Below are 18,139 nucleotides of genomic sequence, written 5' to 3'. Positions count from 1 at the left end.
CCACCCATAACATGTTAATAACTAAACCACTTAATTAAATTCAAGGTTGGTGTCCATCACAAGGGCTTCTAACACTCACCGGTCCATTTTGTTATTGCCAATATACCTAATATTCACAACTTTGGCTCTGTTGCTGGTACACCCTCAGAGACAGAGAGATATTACACGGTAACACACACTGACAATGATCAGCCATTGGTTATAGTGAGGAGACAGGTATATGACCTACTCAAGGCAAAAGCAGAATGAGTCTGTAACTTACCACAGGAGAGGGCTTTCTATAGCTTGAAAATAACAGAGATACATCACACATATTGGCCTTCTGTGATACAGAGAGAGGACAGTGTTATTTGATGTTGGCAACTGCTGGCTGCAAGGATTATTGTTACAAATGTCATGAGGAAAACAAGAAGCAAACAACTTATTTTGCTTTTCAGATACTGACATCGGGTAAATGCAACAAAAGGAGAGATAATGATACATGATCAAAAGCTGTTTAACTTTGGAGAAAGCTGATTGGCTAAAAATGTTGCTTAGATTAATAAAACAGAGATGGCCAGCTCATATAAAAAATGTAAAACAAATATGTCCAGTTTTGGCACTGTAGATTCACAATCAGTGGTTAAGAACTGATCACACATGGTAATTATCATACTCCGTGAGAAAGAATATACTGAACTGTATTGTTGACAGACATTAAAAACTCAAAATGTAGATAGAGGACTAATAATACATTGGTAAAGTGGATGAGTTTTTCATGAGTAATTTCTTTTTTTTGTGAGTTGGAAAAACTCAGAAATCAGGTCAAGATGCTTTTTGGCAAAATGTTAGCTATCAAGAATGGGAACAAAAACCTGAAGTGGATTGGGGTTAGCAAGAAGAACATGTAGCCTTTATGGCTAATTCTTATAAAGTTAATCAGTAGGAGCCATTTCTTTCAAAAAGTAAGAGCAAACTAATAAAAGTGATGTTTAATAATTTTATAAATTCAGAAGGCTGTGAGACCACAATGGAATAGGATGTTAAAAAGAGAATTAATTTTATGATGGTTGGTGAAAGAGGTCCATGGGTGAGGATAGAAGCAAAATCCAGATAAGCCAGAGAAGCTGCATCACCAAGAGTCAGGTTTGCCATAAAGCAAAAAGTATGTGCAAATGAAAATTTATGTTTATATAGTTCACCATACATTTAACAATATTTTGTAACTGTCTTCAGGGAGGAAGAGTCAAAGATGTGCAGAAAGCTATCTTGTTCTAAATGTATAACTTAGAACATATTTATGTTCTAGTGACACCAAATGCCTTTTGTTTGTCTCACCCTACCTCTCCTTGAACCATTTCCATATTGGCTCCACTGGTACAGATGTGTCTCGTGTCCAAACTTATTTCCTCTGAACCTTTTAATCCATATGGTCCCTTTGGAAGAAAATAAGCTTTGAGTTTAGCAGAGGAAATCAATCAAATTTTTATGCTCTTTGACAATCTTATTCCTATTTACTTCATTGTTGTTTTTGGCGGATGTCTATTTACAAGTAATATTTTGTAAACAACGGTTACATGGTGGTACAGTGGCTGCCTTGAAACAAGGAAGCCAGGGTTCAGTTCCCAGGTGCTGACTGTGTGCCGTTGGCATGTTTTACCTGTGTCCATGTGGGTTTTCTCCAGGTGTTCTAATTTCTTTCCACAGTCCAAAGATATAAAGGTTAGGTGGATTGGCCTCTTTTGTGTGTTTTTTGTACACACTGCAATGAACTGGCATCCTGTCCAGGGATTGTTCTTGCCTTGTGCTCAGTGCTTGCTTGGATAGGCATCAGCGTCCCTGTGACACTGCACTGGATAAGCACAATAGGAAAATCGATGGATGGAAGTTGTAAACAGAATAGCTTATTTCTTCAGACATATATGATTTGTAAATTAATCTACATTTGCATTATAAAGAAGCACACACAAGAAATACTATCTGGAAGAAAGACATCAGATGATGAGTAATGAAAGGTGTACCATTAAAGTGATTCTGACTGTATTAGCTAAGGGAAAGCTAAGGTAATTGAGAGACACTTTATTGGTACAGCAAACTGGCATTTTGGGAGTCATGATATCACTTTCATTCAGTGCAATCTCATATTTTGGACATTAATTTTAGAACATGCAATCTCTCCACATTTATTACCAGGAATTGACCAAGGGTAATACTCTGGAGAAATGTAATTTATTATCACTACTCGAGCTTGTATTATGAAGCACCTGCATTGGATGGAGTATTCTTGTACTCCAAGATCTATGAAGTGCAGAAAGATAAGAAGACTGCCATCTTTGCTGAAACCTGCTCAAGATTAAGAGTTTTGCCACAGTGTGTTGCAGCACAAGTTTAACTATGAAAAGCACTCCATGATATACATTAAACTTCTCTCATTCGGTGCTTTTGAGTGCCCAGGTATGTGCATTTGTATGTTCGGTGCATTTGCATTTCTTGTGTTGATAGTTTTTATACAACTTTAGCCAGTTTTGCTCTTCTGAGTCCTGTGAATAAGAATTAAATAAAATACATAACATGTCTGACAAAATAAAGAACAAGTATATGTTAAGAAGGAAAAAAACAATGTAATAAATATGACTTCATTATACCTTCTTCTTGAACTATTCCATATTATTTAACAGCCTAATTACTAGAGGTACAAATTATCTCTTACATATTGTTTTTATTCTGTACTGAAAGATTCTATTACTTGTCAGAATGGTATAACTTAACTTTTATAGTGCAGAGGATGAGGAGGATCATTAAGGATTTGATGAAGCCCTTTTAGAATTAAAGCCTGCACATAGCAGTTCCAAAGATGTTTAATCATCTCATCCACTACTATGCTTGCTTCTTTAATCAATAACTGTATTTTAAATTTATGTTAAGCACACAGGTTTTAGTTTAGAGAAAAGGGTGCACTCTGTAAAGCATAGAACATAAATAAGTATACCAATTATCGCTGAAATCGTTAAGTCTATGAAAGAAAAACAACTTGTGTCGAATTTCTTAATTGTATTCAGAGCACAATCAGTTGATCATGAAAGTAGATTTTCAGATATTTGTAGGATATGACATTCTAAATCAATATTCCATTTTTTTGAGCAGATGGGAACACTGTTCTTTTCCTTCTGAAGTCTATGACACTTGTTTCATTCTCTTCACATTTACCTTAAGGTTACCAGAAGACAGTTTAATAAAATGTGATGTCCTTCTTTTAAAACCACTCTCAGAATGCATCAGATTTTTTTTAAAAGCCCCACATTGCTGTTTCATTACGATATTTAAATATAAGCGAGTCAAAGAACTTTGTCACTAGTCAGCAGAAGCAGCTAAATTTCAGTAAAAACACTGCTATAATCTATTCACAGAAAACCTGACTAGATTTTATGCTTTCTCAATATGATCAAAGATGCTGTTTAGATTTGCTAACATTTTCTTCAACTCCTCCTACTGCTCCAGACTGATTTGTGTCAAAGAGAGGTGTAAACTTTAAGGGGAAATATTTCTGTATACAGTGAAGCCTCGTTTATCACGGTTAATCCGTCCCAGACTCTACCATGATAAATGAATTTTTGCGAAGTAGGATTCTTTATTTATAAAATTGAATATTTTCACAGTTAGAGTATAGAAAACCAGTTTACGACCTTCTAAATACGTTTTTTAACATTATTAGAGCCCTCTAGACATGAAATAACACCCTTTAGTCACCATTACACTCGTATTACCCAATATATTAGACAAAATAAGAGAAATAAGACATATTAGACGTTACAAATATCATATTTTTATTGTACTATACATTTAATTACACACACACACAGTTCTTACACACAACTACTAACCTATGAAGGCACGACCTCAGTAGGAGAGTCTTCAGGTGGTGCAGTATCTTCAGCAGGTGCGTCGTTGTCTTCTTCCGCTGAAGGAGTACTAGGAGTAGGCAGTGGGTGTCTGGGTGCACGGCTGAAGAACATCTTGATAGGCAGTTGCTGGCGCTGTCTTTTCATATGCATGAGGAGGCTTTTGTAGGGTATTGCCATCTTTGATCATATCCAAAAGTTTCACCTTCTCCTGGATGGTAAGCATCTTCCTCCGGCGCTTAGTTTTATTGTCAGAAGGCTTAGAAAAAGCAGCACGTTTAGGAGCCATTGTGCGGCTTAGATAAAAGTTCTCAGAAAGTGCATGCGTAGTGACATAAGCATGTATGAGAAAAAAATCGCGATAGAGTGAAGCCGCGAAAGTCGAAGCGTGATATAGCGAAGGATCACTGTGATCTGCTCAGATCAGTTAATTGACTCAGAGGTTAGAGTAACTGAGTACTGTATAAGTAATTTATTTTCCTTTATCTATTGATTTTGAGAGTTTTGGATGTTCTTCTATCCCTTCAAAAACATAAAAGATTGCTATCTATTTACCACAGAAACAGGTTAACAAAAATGTACACTAACTGGTCTGTGTATCAAGTCAAGTTTGGGAGCATGCACTGGTACAGTGCGTTGCCACACCCACTAAACAACGAAACAACTTGGCATCCCGGTTTGCAACCCCCCAGGCAGACACGCTATCCAGTCCCACCCTCCGGAAATGACACTCTACCTGATGCAGCCAGGTGTTACGTGGTCTGGTCCAGCCACTCGGGTCCCCAACAATGAGGATCTTACGAGCTGGTTCACCCTTGGGAAAAAACGCCACATGGCCGTAGTGCAGTAATTGAGGCTCCCTCTCAATGCAGGTAATGTGCCTCATTTGGAACTCCATGAGCAACCGCTCATTCGACACAAAGTCAAACCAATGGTACCCAAGGATTTTCCGGAGAGACACAGTACCAAAGGAGTCCAGTCTTCGTCTCAGGTCACTGGATAGCGTCCATGTCTCGCAACCATATAGCAAGACAGGAAGCACCAGGACTCTAAGGACTTGGACTTTCGTCCTTTTGCAAAGATATTGGGAGCGCCACACACCTCTTTCCAGCGACCTCGTGACCCCCCCATGCTCTCCCAATCCGTCTACTGACTTCATAGGAGGAGTTACTAGAGACATGAATGTCACTGCCAAGGTAAGTAAACCTCTCAACAAGGTCAACACTCCCTCCGCAGACAGACACACTGCTGATGGCTGTGCCCAAGAGGTCATTAAAGGCCTTGATCTTGGTTTTTATTGAGGACACTCGCAAGCCCAGACACTCAGACTCCTCGCTCAGTCTCTCGAGCGCCCCTATCAAAGCCTATATTGACTCCACGAAGATCATAGCATCATCAGCAAAGTCAAGATCTGTGAACCTTTCTTCACTAACAGATGCCCCACAGCCGCTGGACCCCACGACCTTGCCCAACACCCAGTCCATACAAACATTGAACAGAGTAGGAGCAAGAACACACCCCTGACGATCCCCAGAATCAACTGGGAAAAACGCAGAGGTCCTGCATCCACTCTGCACAGCACTCACAGTACCAGTGTACAGGCCGGCCATGATATCCAGCAACCTTGAGGGGATCCTGCAAATCCTCAGGATGTCCCACAGGGCAGCTCGATGAACTGAGTTGAACGCTTTGCGAAAATCGACAAAGGCTGCATAGAAACTCTGCCGATATTCGCGTTTGCGCTCCATGAGAACCCTCAGTGCCAGGATGCGGTCGATGGTAGACTTCTTAGGCGTAAAACCAGACTGTTCCGGTCGCTGGTAGGTGAGCAAGTGATCACGGATCCTATTGAGGATGACCCTAGCAAGGACCTTACCCGGCACAGAGAACAGTGTTATCTCCCTGTAGTTGCTGCAATCCATGTGATCACCCTTCCCTTTCCAGATAGGGACGACAAGTCCCATTTTCCAGTCATTTGGGATGATGCCAGTCTCCCAAATGGAAGCAAAGATTGCTTGCAATGCCAGGAGGACAGCCTTACCACCAGCCTGGAGAAGTTCACCCTGGATACCACAGATCCTTGCAGCCTTTCCCCCCCTCAGCTGGTTCACCACCTGTGCAATCTCAGTGAGATCGGGTGGTTCACAGCTAATTGGAGGATCAGCCTCAAGAACCGTGAACCCAGAGATATCCAACGTCCTAGCCGGAGGATCAGCTTCGAACAGCTGCTCAAAGTAGCCAGCCCAGTCTGTGTATGCTTTTGAGAATTTACATCTGATATCATATGGGCTATAAGTTTTGCCTGGATTTACACATTTAAACTGTGATCAAACAGTGTCAACGTTTATTTCAGTATCTGTATTACTTTATACTTCTCATGCTTATTCTCATACTTCTCAAGTTATTAGCACACTAAAATTCCTTTTGTCATGATTTTTTATACCTGTTTTGCATTTGTTTACCTTTACTTTTTTGTGTTTTCTTACCTTCACCTAAGAAAAAATTTAATTAGTCAGAGAAGGGTTACAGTTTGACCCTTTTGCATCCACTTCTTCTTTTCTTGAAGTGCAAATAGTGTTCCATCTTATATATACAGCAGACTGTAACAATCTTGTGGACTTGTATATATGTTATAATCCAGTTGACAGTCTGAACATTTCTGGTGTGCTCCGTAAAAGCAACCAACAGTTTTATCATGAATAATCTGTAGTTTTATTTGTTTGTCGTTTAATATTTGTTTTTGTTAATTATATTTTCATCTTGCATTATTCTTATTGTAACAATGTTATAGTGGTAATAGAATTAAATCACCCACCTAATAATATTAATTTAAATGACTTTTTTTTTGTCGTCAAAAAATGTAAAAACATATTACTACACCACAAAACAAAAATGAATCTGTCAAGTTATGTTTTTTTTAATTATATTTTTCTCAAACAATTTAAAAAAAAACTTTATTTTCCTCCTGGGTAATGCCGGGTATTTCTGCTAGTATTTTAATATTCTTCAAATCCTCTTTCATCCTAAGAAAACTGCTATTTTAGTTTTATGTTTGTGACATAAGCAGATAATGCTTAAATATCATATGGAGGCCTTTTATATAGATGAACAGATTTTCATTTTTATGATCTCTTGACAACCAATTGGCCCTCATTTGCCTCTTATATTGGAGTCATTATCTTCTCAAATGTCTTTAAAACCTTCTTCATTCTCATTTATATTTATAATTCTATGCTTACCCCTTCTTATGTTTATAGCCTTCTTGATTTGCTGTAATCTATAAATTCTTGTCTTCGCTTATTAGGTCCTTCCAACTCCTTGATTATACTGTTTGTTACTTGATATTGAATTGGTAGATATTTTCTTCCTCCAATATAGTATTTGAAGCCTAGTATCTGTCTATCTATCTATCTATCTATGAGTGCTTTTACTTTAATGCAATCATTCTGAATCAGATAATTTTTACAAGTTGAGTTAGATAAAGCAAAGATTTATTCCAAAATGCTGCTCCACTAATATTCAACATTATGTGACATTGAGTAATAGTAAAAATATGTAAAATCAATGCTCACAAGAGGCTTATCTATCATAATTGAAATTATATGTATGTGTACTGTATTTGAAAGTTAATTTGAGGGAATAACTTACTGGAATTATTTAAACAGTATTGAGCATGTTTCTCATGTATGTTTTTGTCTAGATTTTGTTTAGATTATACAACCTTTGTGGAGATTTGGTTTTCAGATTCCTCAATTTCAAAACTTCAAAAAGTAGGTTCAGTGTTGTAATAAAATGTTTGTATGGCTGTGTTTTTGCTTTTACTTTATTGAAGGTGAAATGTTTGATAACATAATAAATGTTAAGGCAGCATAACATTAATAGCATTATTTCAGTGCCCTTTTAGAGACATGTAGAGGTGGGCTGAGCTTTTTTTGTTTTGTTTTATGATCTCCTGTAATACAGTGGTATACACTGAGTGCTGTGTGTTGGTTTTCCTTACAAGTGCCAGTGTTACCCTACACGTGTTTGATCAGAACAACCTGCTTCTTGCACACTACAGTTCACACCTGCAACGTTTGCATTGGGCAGGATGAAGTTTTTAATATGTTGCTCACGCATTCTCCCACATATTTGTTGTGAATTACAATCGCGCATCAACCAACCAGTGAAACTCCACCGTCTCCGCTGCTTAATTTCTTCTGACGCCATCCCTATGTAAAACTCAAATGAAAACATACACAGAAGATGTCAACTGCACTGTCTGGTGCCAAAACAGCTAGATGCTGCATTACCAAGCTAATAACTAATTCTGATGTGGGCAGAAAAGACTTTTGTTTAAAGTTCTAATGCCCTAATGAATGTGTTTTTGCCAAACTTAACCCATAGAGCTTAAGCAAAACCTGTGGTCCTTTTACTAGTATCCTGGTGAGTTAATGAAATCTTTATCAAAGGGCTTTTTAACATGGCATAAAGTGGATTGGGTCAGTCAAACAGTGGTACTGTTGCTGCCTCACAACCTAAAGATCAACAGACCTGTCCTGACACACCCATCCTCATTGGGCCATTCATGACGACATAAAAGCTCATGCCACTACACACGTACACACTTGTGCCAATAGGAAAACGTCAGAAAGACCCATGTGAGATTGGGCAAACCTACAAGAATAGGCTCCATTTTCAATCATTTCAGTAAGTGCTCATTAAGGCTCAGTTTGACTTGACTATTTTTTAAGAGAAAAAAATCTAAAGGAGAAGAAAAAAGCATGTTGTAAAATAGCACATGGAGATGCACAGTAAAAGGGTGGTCAGTGCCACGGGAGTCTGGGCTCTCTATTCAGACACGTTTGTCGCTGCCCCAATGAATTCCTAAAAAACACACTTTATACAAGTTTATATGTTTTTAACTCATTTGTTTTACATGATAAAAATTATGTAATCAAAATTAACTGAATGGAAATTAATATTTGGCAAGAGTAAAATGTGGGATATATCCTTGACAGCGATTCATAAAGAGTTTGGATGAAAATTCTCAGAGCTCTGGAAAAAAACTCACGTTTCACATTCCAGGTATTATGTCAAGTTTTCTGTCAGGTATTCACAATTCACATTGGCCAAATTACCTGCAAAACTGTCTGCTTGTGGGTTGATTTTCTGATTTTCACATTCAAGAGAATTACTTTGGGGAAAGAGATAAGACTTTAAAAAATGATAAACAGATTTGCCTGCATGTGAAAATGCTTTAACTTTAACATTTATATGTGTTGTGACGACATGCTCACTGTGCCTAAATCAAGATATGTCTGTCTTAATTTCACTTGCAACTGTTAATACCAATGTATCCATGCTGCTGTTTCAGACTTTTTGTGAGGGATTTAAGTACAGTACAGTTACGTATTTATTTATGTGATTTGGGGTTTCCTTTCCACTTACATAATGCTGTTTTTATTCGTGTTACATTTTTTTTGCCACATTTTCCTTTATAAATGTGATTATTTTTTAATGATCATCTTTTGTGTTCTTTAGGGGACACACCACACCCCAAACACCCAGGCACAATCAAACCATACTGTCACATGTTTAAGGAAAGATGTTTTTATTCAGACAGAGTATATTTTATAGGTTTTTGTCACCGGATAAATCAGTCACAGTTCCGTTTTGTTTCATTTCTTTCCTTTCCTTTACTCTCCACCTTTACTTTTCAACATGGACCCTGGAGTACTTCCTGTGAGTACCACCTGGAAACAGTTCCACTGGTCTGGTGGAACCTGTCTGTAACAGTGGAGCCTGCTCCCAGCAGCTTTCAGTTTTCTCCCAAAGTCTGACTAACAACTCTGAACCGGCACTGGTATGAGTGAGCATAAGCATGTCACAGTCCTCTCTGAGATGGGCTGGTGCCTTATCCAAAATTGTTTTGAGCCTGGTGGGCTGTGCTGCCAAAATAGGTTGTGACCCTCTAATGAAGTAAATGAGGATGAATATCTAAAACAAACTAAAGGAAGACTATGCACATAAACTTCTTATTAATGGCCTTGTCTACTCTTACCTGAACATGGCATTCCCACCTAATGCCACTCAGGCAAATAAATCTATAATCGTAATCACCAATGTAAAAGTTACTTATCACTTCTTTCTCCATAAGATTGGTCCTCAGCATGTCCAGACTCAAGTGTGGGCTGAACAGAGCACAGTTCCTTTAGTCTGTAGTCTGTCTGTTTGCTTTGCGATAGCAGAGAATGTTTAAGGCATCTTGGAAGTTCCAAAACATTTTCTTCAGGAATGATAGGTACGTAGTAACTGTCACACTGACATGCTCATATTGTACCAGATAATTTTAATTTTGAATGAAAAAGTCAACCAATAAACAGTATTAACATGGCGTGGTAATAGCAGAAAAGGAAATGTATACACTAGTCACTGTCATGTAACTTTAGGATTTTGGCCAGGGCATAGTATTCTTTAATAACAGAGAGAAGCTAGAAATCGGTGTTCAATAAAATCAACTGTCTAAAATTATGCTTTTTTGTCATAAGGAAACATGGAGCAGAAGCAAGTATAGTGGGAGTAAACCAATGAAAGGCCAGATCCAAGACAAATATAGTAGAAATTCTTCAGCTGATTATTTTTTAACTGCAGGAATTTGCACATTTTTAACCATAAATAGGACTTTGGTACTTTGGCACTGGGTAAAAGTTAATGAGCCGAAAAGGGGGCTAGAGTATAATACAGTGTGAAGACTTTGCTTAGATCAGAGATGTTACAGGCTGCAGAGATACTATGTGTGTGAAGCTGCCAAAGGTATTTCTCCAAGAAGTTTGATATAATACTGTGAAGTCAGAAAAAAGGAGAAAACAGGGTGGAGGCGGGTGTCACCTGCATATATGGCAAGGCAAACACTAAGTCATGCTGCCATTTCTGTACTACCTCACACTGTGCTGTATTATCTATATCTATTATTTATTTATTATATTACAGATTTATTGACTATATTTATGTATCTACATTGCACAAAACCATACATTGCATCAATGTTCATATCGCTTACTACACGTCAATATTGCTGCTACTTTGTCTTGTCTTTGCACAATGTCTTGTCTTTTTTGTGTTTTAATTTTAATCTTAATTTTAATTTTTTATTTTTTATTTGCACTTGTTGTTACACTGTGGACCCTGAGCTTCACAATTTCATCTATCTGTATACTTGTATATGGTTGAGATGACAATAAAGTTCCCTTTGACTTTGAACTTTTTTGTACAGTGACACAAAGAATATCCTTTGTGGAGTTCACTTATACCTGAAACTACACTTAGAATCACATGGGACCAGTTTCTCCAGTTATTAGCCTAAACCATGCACCTTTGGGATTTTTGGAGGAAACCCAGAATAACTAGAGAAAAATTCTTGCAGGCACTTTAATAAGAAGCAAACCCCATGCAGACAGTGGCCCAGCTTAAGATTTGGTACATTAAATGCATAACAATGTATGTTTTCTTTGAATTATTGTATTATTTTACTTTCTAAAATGCTGTAATATAATGCCCACTAAAAAGACCCATAAAAGGTACTACATAAAATTGGGAATGATGACCCCCAGGTGCTATGTTGTAGTTGCATTGCTTAGAGCTGTCATTGCAAGACTAAAGCTGTCATGGCTCAGAGTAGAAGCTGTATAATGTGGTTTTAGAGAGAACCTAATTAGGAAGAAGTAAATCTATACCTCAGATGCTACTGTTGCCAAGCAACTCAGTAGAGCAATTAGCTGATTAGGAAAAAAACAAGAAAGCTCATCCCATTTGAAATTTAGACACCTGGCCAGCCTAGTGGCTTGGCTGACCAAATGACAAGGATGCAGGTTCAGTCACTCCCTCTTATTCTAATAGTGTTCAGTTTTATGAAATATGTAAATATAACATTACTCCTTTCTTAGTACTTTTTTTGATACATATTTCAGCTAAATTAGTAAAAAAAAGGGATGAACTTTATTCTGAGTATGGTAGTTCCTTCATCATGTCACAGTATGGTGTTTACGCATTCTCCCATTGTCAAGGTAAATTTTCTGAGGTCCAAGTTTTCCACGTATGTCAGAGTTGACTGGCAACTCTAGTCTGGTTTGGTATGCACAATTGTGGTTGTGTGTATGGGTGTGTTCTATAAAAGACAGATGTATACCATCCAGGGTTAATTACTGCCTTATGGCTGTTGCCACCTGTGTAGGCACAGGCTTCCTGTGACTTGTAATTAAATGAACTGAATCTCAGTCTTGCCATTTTTGCCTGGAGACTACATTCCCTGTAAATCTATCCCAGTATCCCCCCTTTATGCCAGAATAATCCATTTTGGGTTGACTGAATGCAGTAAATTGGCCCAAGTGTGAGATACTGTGCACTTTGATGGGCTGACACAATGTCCAGAGTTGGATCTTTCCCTGTGGCTGATGATGCTGGCATTTTTTCTGACTTCTCACAACCCTGAAACAATGCCTTTTTTTTTTTGGAAAATGAATTGACAAACACGATCAACTGAATGCAACTATACCATGGCCCCCATGTGCTCTAATACAGAGTGAATTGTCTCATGAATATCAGATTCTCCATTATGTAGTGACAACAGTACAAAAAGACCTGTCCTGGCAAACACTCATAGCATCTACACAAGCCTCCCAAAGGGGAGGCACTGGGGTTTGTGCCAATCCACACATTTAATAGAAAGTTCTTTCCAAAGGAGGTGAATATGACATGTCTTTGAGATCTCCTTCACTTAAATTATTTCCATGCCAGAATTGCATATGTATGTCTGTGTTTAGAAACATAGTCTTTAGGCTGTTTGACATATAACATATTTTCTTTGTTTTGCCTTTCTGCATTTATTATTTCCCCTTTTGCCAAGGTCTGATTTTTAGGTCATTTACTCCACTAAAGACACAATGATTAAATGCATGGTACAATTTCTTGTTATTTTCCACTAGAGGGAGTACTTCTGAAAATAAAAGATGTGCCTATTGGACAGTCCTAGAGAAAACAAAGGTTTGGAAACATACATCTCTGTTCTCAAGTGTCATCGGGGTCCCTTCTGTCATTTAATTATCTGCATGCAACTGTGGAAGTCACTTAAAATACATATTAGTTAAATCTCTATTTAGATGGATGAGCATGCAGGCATGTGTGTACTTTCTCTAGACATATTTTACAGTAGGTCAATATTTCTGTATTAAAAATAATTTTTTATTGGTCTTATGTAATATTCTAATTTTCTGAGACACTGAATTTTGAGTTTTCATTAACTGTAGGCCATAATCAACAAAATGAAAAGAAATAAACGCTTGAGATATATCACTCTGTGTGTAATGAATCTATATAATATATGAGTTTTACTCTTTGAATTGAATTACTGAAATAAATTAACTTTTCAGTGATAAATTTCTGCGGTGGGCTGGTGCCCTGTCCGGGGTTTGTTTCCTGCCTTGCGCCCTGTGTTGGCTGGGATTGGCTCCAGCAGACCACCGTGACCCTGTAGTTGGGATATAGCGGGTTGGATAATGGATGGATGAATGATAAACTTTTAAATGATATTCTAATTTATTGAGATGCCCCTGTACATGGTCTTAACACACATGTGATATAATGTATGTTTCTTTGGATGTTTTCATTTCCTGTGTTCACAGTAGTGTTCTCAGCACATCTTGTTTTGGTGAACTGAGGTGAATGATAAAGCCCAGCAAATGTTGACGAAGTCCTGGGTGCTGCGTGTCAAGAAGCTGCAGCAAGCTGTAATTTAACAATGAAAAAAAAGAATGAAAGTCAGGCCAAAATACTGAAAGTCTAATGTATCCGCAATACTGAGATGTCCAGCCAAGTGGGAAGAAATGAAACTGAATACGCCTTTTAAAATGCTTGTTGAAGGGAGTGTTTGGATAAGCCATTGTGTTGTCAGTCTGCTGTGTCACATGACAGATTCACATGCCACAGAGAGGCAAAAATATGTTTGCAGTTCCTGCCGATTCATGCTCCTACATCCTTGGTGTGAAGTGAACAGTGAGGTAGTTGCTGTCTGCTGTTTGTCAACTGCAGGCCACAGCTGTTGGGCCTTGGAGTGTTGGTAGGGAGAGTGAGTAATGGGAGAGAGGGAGGGAGTGATAGAGGCAGAGAAAATGGACAGAGAAATGCAAAGACATAAGAGAGTGAAAAGGATTGCAGAGAGAGTGAGACAGATGGGGAAATATGCAAAAACAGAAGAGAGAAGTATGAGAGAGAGAGGATCATTGGCAGCAGATTTAACGTAAGTATAAAGAACAGAAAAAAGGGAAAAGAAAAAGAACAAGAAAATGTGTCTGACACTATTTATCTATCTATCTATCTATCTATCTATCTATCTATCTATCTATCTATCTATCTATCTATCTATCTATCTATCTATCTATCTATCTATCTATCTATCTATCTATCATAAAAACTAGGCACCCTAGCTCTCCTCCTAGGTCTAAGTTTACTGCAGAAGCCAAAGTTACATACTTCCATTGCAAGTCAAACTTGTGCATACTTGGCAGAAAACAACTACTGTTGTTTGTCAACCCAGTTGAATGCCTTTGAACCCTAAGAAAAAATGTACATAAATATATGGAGAACTCAATTGGGACCCATGATAAGAGTCAAATGCTTTTTAAAATGCTGTGAGGCAGCAGGACTACCCAATGTTACACTATACAACGTACTGTTATTGTTGACATTAATAATAATAATAGTAATAATGACCATAAGGTCCAGTGTCATGGAGCAATGCACTATTGGTTTTGCTTGTGGATTCCATTTTTTCTGTATACTTAAATCACTATATTAAGATTTTAGTAGATGTAGACACCAGCATTTAAAGTTAATTCAAGTTCTGGAAGCAGTGATATTCAGATTAATCAGGCAACTGTTTCACTGGCTATGCCTGATATTCCATTAATCATCATTTAAAATACATTTTCCTGTTCTAAGCATATGGAGTCACTCTTCGGGTGTTAGCCTATTTCTAAGATTCACTATTTTATCATCTTTATTTATTTTCAGTTTCGACCAACTATAGATTTCTTTCTTGTGGTTCTTTTAAGTATGTTCCTGCTTTTGCATAGAATGTTTCTTTTCCATGTTAATTAGACAAGACCTGCAAATAATGCTTCAGATGCATTTCATGTGGTACTGATCCAAGCTATACAGTGTTAAATGAATGTGAAAATGTTACCATTCTCAATAAAAAAAACTCCTTGACACCTGATTTATGCTGAAACAAAAGCTGGATATGTGTGCTTAATATTCTAATGTTTGTTTTGTTCCTGTTGCAGGATGCTGTCCTCTGGGGTTCAAGCACACCCGCTTGATTCCACAACCTACATACTCAAGAATATTATTTTTTCATTTAGTATAGAATGTTGATGGCTGTACACCCTAATAAATGCATTATGTTTAATCATAGTAATAACATAGTAAGCAATATTTTTTGTTTACTTCATATGTTTATTAGGCACTGGCATATTTCATTTGGTTATATACTTTAAAATGCCTTTGTGACAATAAATTTGAACTTCAACTTGAAAAGTGTGGAAAAGCCCACATTTTGGAGCATACATTACAATTATAAAGACTCAGTTTTTCTTGAAATCTAAATCCCACAACTAATAAAAATGGCTATACTAAAGAATGGTGTACTGCACATAGTAAGTTAGACAGCAGATGTAATAGCCATTGGAATAGTATAATATGTAATTTTGCCCTGGCAGTTCTAGTGGAGTATGCTATACTAAAATGTGTGCTAAGGCTAGTCTTCTCATTAGGTAGCATGTCATTTTAAAATTTATGATTCACTGTGTGATAATATCATCTTGGTTATGTTTTTATTTATCTTGTGATAAATACAAATACATAAACATGCTCTAGCATACACACATTAAGATGCTTCATTTCAAGAAAATACTGTATAGCTTCAAGACAAGTGTGAAGTTCCTCAAAGAACTGCAGAACTGTTTTTAAAACCTCTTGAATGGTAGGACAGTCTTTGTATAATTGAGATGGACCAGCTCCTTGTTACGCATACCACTATCACAATCTTGGACACTTACCTGGACAGCCTAAACATTTTTAGAATAGTTCTAAAGAGGTTAGTGGCCATGTCGTCTATTTTTTAGGATGTCCTTTATGTAAAACTTGAGGGTCCATAGCTGTTTATTTTTTAATTATCCTAAGCCTTTCCCCTGTGTTGAACTACTGTATGTTTTTGGCCCTTTATACTGAGGGATGATTTTGCATTTGGTAGTCTGTATAGAACTTTAACTCATTTAAAATTGTGAAGAGCACCACAGTATGTAAAATTGTTGTTTTAATATGATTGTGCCAATGTATAGGATACTGTGCTGAAAATCAGAAACAAGCTGGCAATGTCAGGAGGAAGGCATACTCTTGCTGTGCACTATTGATATGCTTCTAGCACACTAGACATAATCCAAGGGATGTAAGCATTATCTTTGGATTCTCATATAGTAAGTCTAATAGAAATCCTTGGGCCATACCAACCTTGATGAGCTGCATCTTTGCTTTGGCAGCCAAATCTAGAAGATTCCTGACTATTGTCTGAACAGAGCTGGACAGATACAGAATAGCTCCTCCTTTGCAGTTGCTTTGGGAACAGAAAACACACCTGTCCTGCAGGGCTCCATGAGACACACCCGGACAGATTGTTTGTGTTCAGCAGGCCTCTTAACAACAGTTACCTTGATCGAACCAGGGACTTCCCAGTATTGCAAGGATCCCCTTAAAATCCAGTGGCCATTTTCAGCCTTTGACAGCAGCTCTGCCCTTTAAAAAAAAATCTAGGCAAACCTGTTTGATAGAAATAAGCAACAAAATGTGTGCATAAAGGAGACGGAGCAGGGCATTTTCTTGTGTTGTTCACTTTTTTTCAGAAAATCATTCTCAGCAATCTTATTTTTCATTATTTTACCAAACAAATTAGTTGGTTCTGTTTAGTTTAAGTTGGGTATCGCAGTAATCATTTATTCCTCGCATACAAAGCAATAACCCCTTCCCTGATGTGATCTCTGACCTCACATGAGGTGCCAGAGCAGTATTGCGCATTAAACCAGTATCTAAACTGACAGTCGTAAAAACCATGTACCCACACCAAACATTCCCAGCTGTCTGAAACCTGCATTCAGTAAATGAGTCAAAGTATAGTTGTAAATGAATGGCATTAGAAACCCCAACATCTACCCTTCAGCCTGAAGTGCAACAAAGGCCAACTCATGGGAAAAGGACAAGGGAACAAGTCCTAGGAAGGTTTTAGTCCCACTGGCCATTTTAGCTACACCACAGCCAAACAGATTTGCGCACTGGAAGACATGAATAGCTATTCAACACTACCTTGGCCAGATATGTAGCTTCTGCTTTTATATTGGCCCTAAAATATTAGCAACTGTCATGCACACATTTGTTATGAAAAGAAAAAAAATAAAACACATAGCAGCCTAAATATTACAACCGATGGAGTCTCAGTTCTCTAAATATTACAACCAACAACCAGTTCTCTATGTATTTTCACTGCAGTTTCATACTCCACTTCCAGTGACTCAAGAAGGAGCAGTCTGGCCTCCTTTCATTACTTCAGCCTCAGTTCATGTCTCCATGGTTACAGCTCTATGGAGGAACTTAAATCATTGATGAGCTGCTTGCTGAGAGCTGTGCCCCTGTCTTACTCAGCAGTTTTCCCATCAGCAGGGAAAAAATTGGGACAGGTCCGTCAAGCACAAGTGCCACAGTCTTTACTGGACAATGTGTAGTGCCATGTGTTACACCTGACCGTATAAGCACTTGTATTGCTGTAGACCGGTGCGTCACTGATTGTGTAGGGTGTATGTGTGTGCATAATGGGAAGATTAGGGCATCTTGGGAGGGAAGAGGGTGCACAGAAGGGATCAATGATGACATTTTGAGATGTGCTGGAAATGCTCCAGGAAGAGAAACATTCAGGGTCTCTGCAAGTGGGTGCATGGAAGAGACATTAAAGGGGCTTGCATACAGTACAAATTCATGTGACAGCTTGGTACTATGTGTTAAGGAGGCTGCTTATTTACAGCATTAGGTATAAAAAATACATCAGTCTACTAGATTGCAAATGGTAGCACAATCAATGTGAAGCCATCTTAATTCTGCCAGTGTACAGCCTCTGTGTTTAACCTATGTAAAATGCTCTATAATAAAATTATTGCAGGATTTTGTTTCAAGATCTCATTGGC

The sequence above is a fragment of the Erpetoichthys calabaricus genome, chromosome 11 (genome assembly GCF_900747795.2).
Source record: "Erpetoichthys calabaricus chromosome 11, fErpCal1.3, whole genome shotgun sequence".
NCBI lineage: Eukaryota > Metazoa > Chordata > Cladistia > Polypteriformes > Polypteridae > Erpetoichthys > Erpetoichthys calabaricus.
This window is presented reverse-complemented; position numbering follows the sequence as displayed.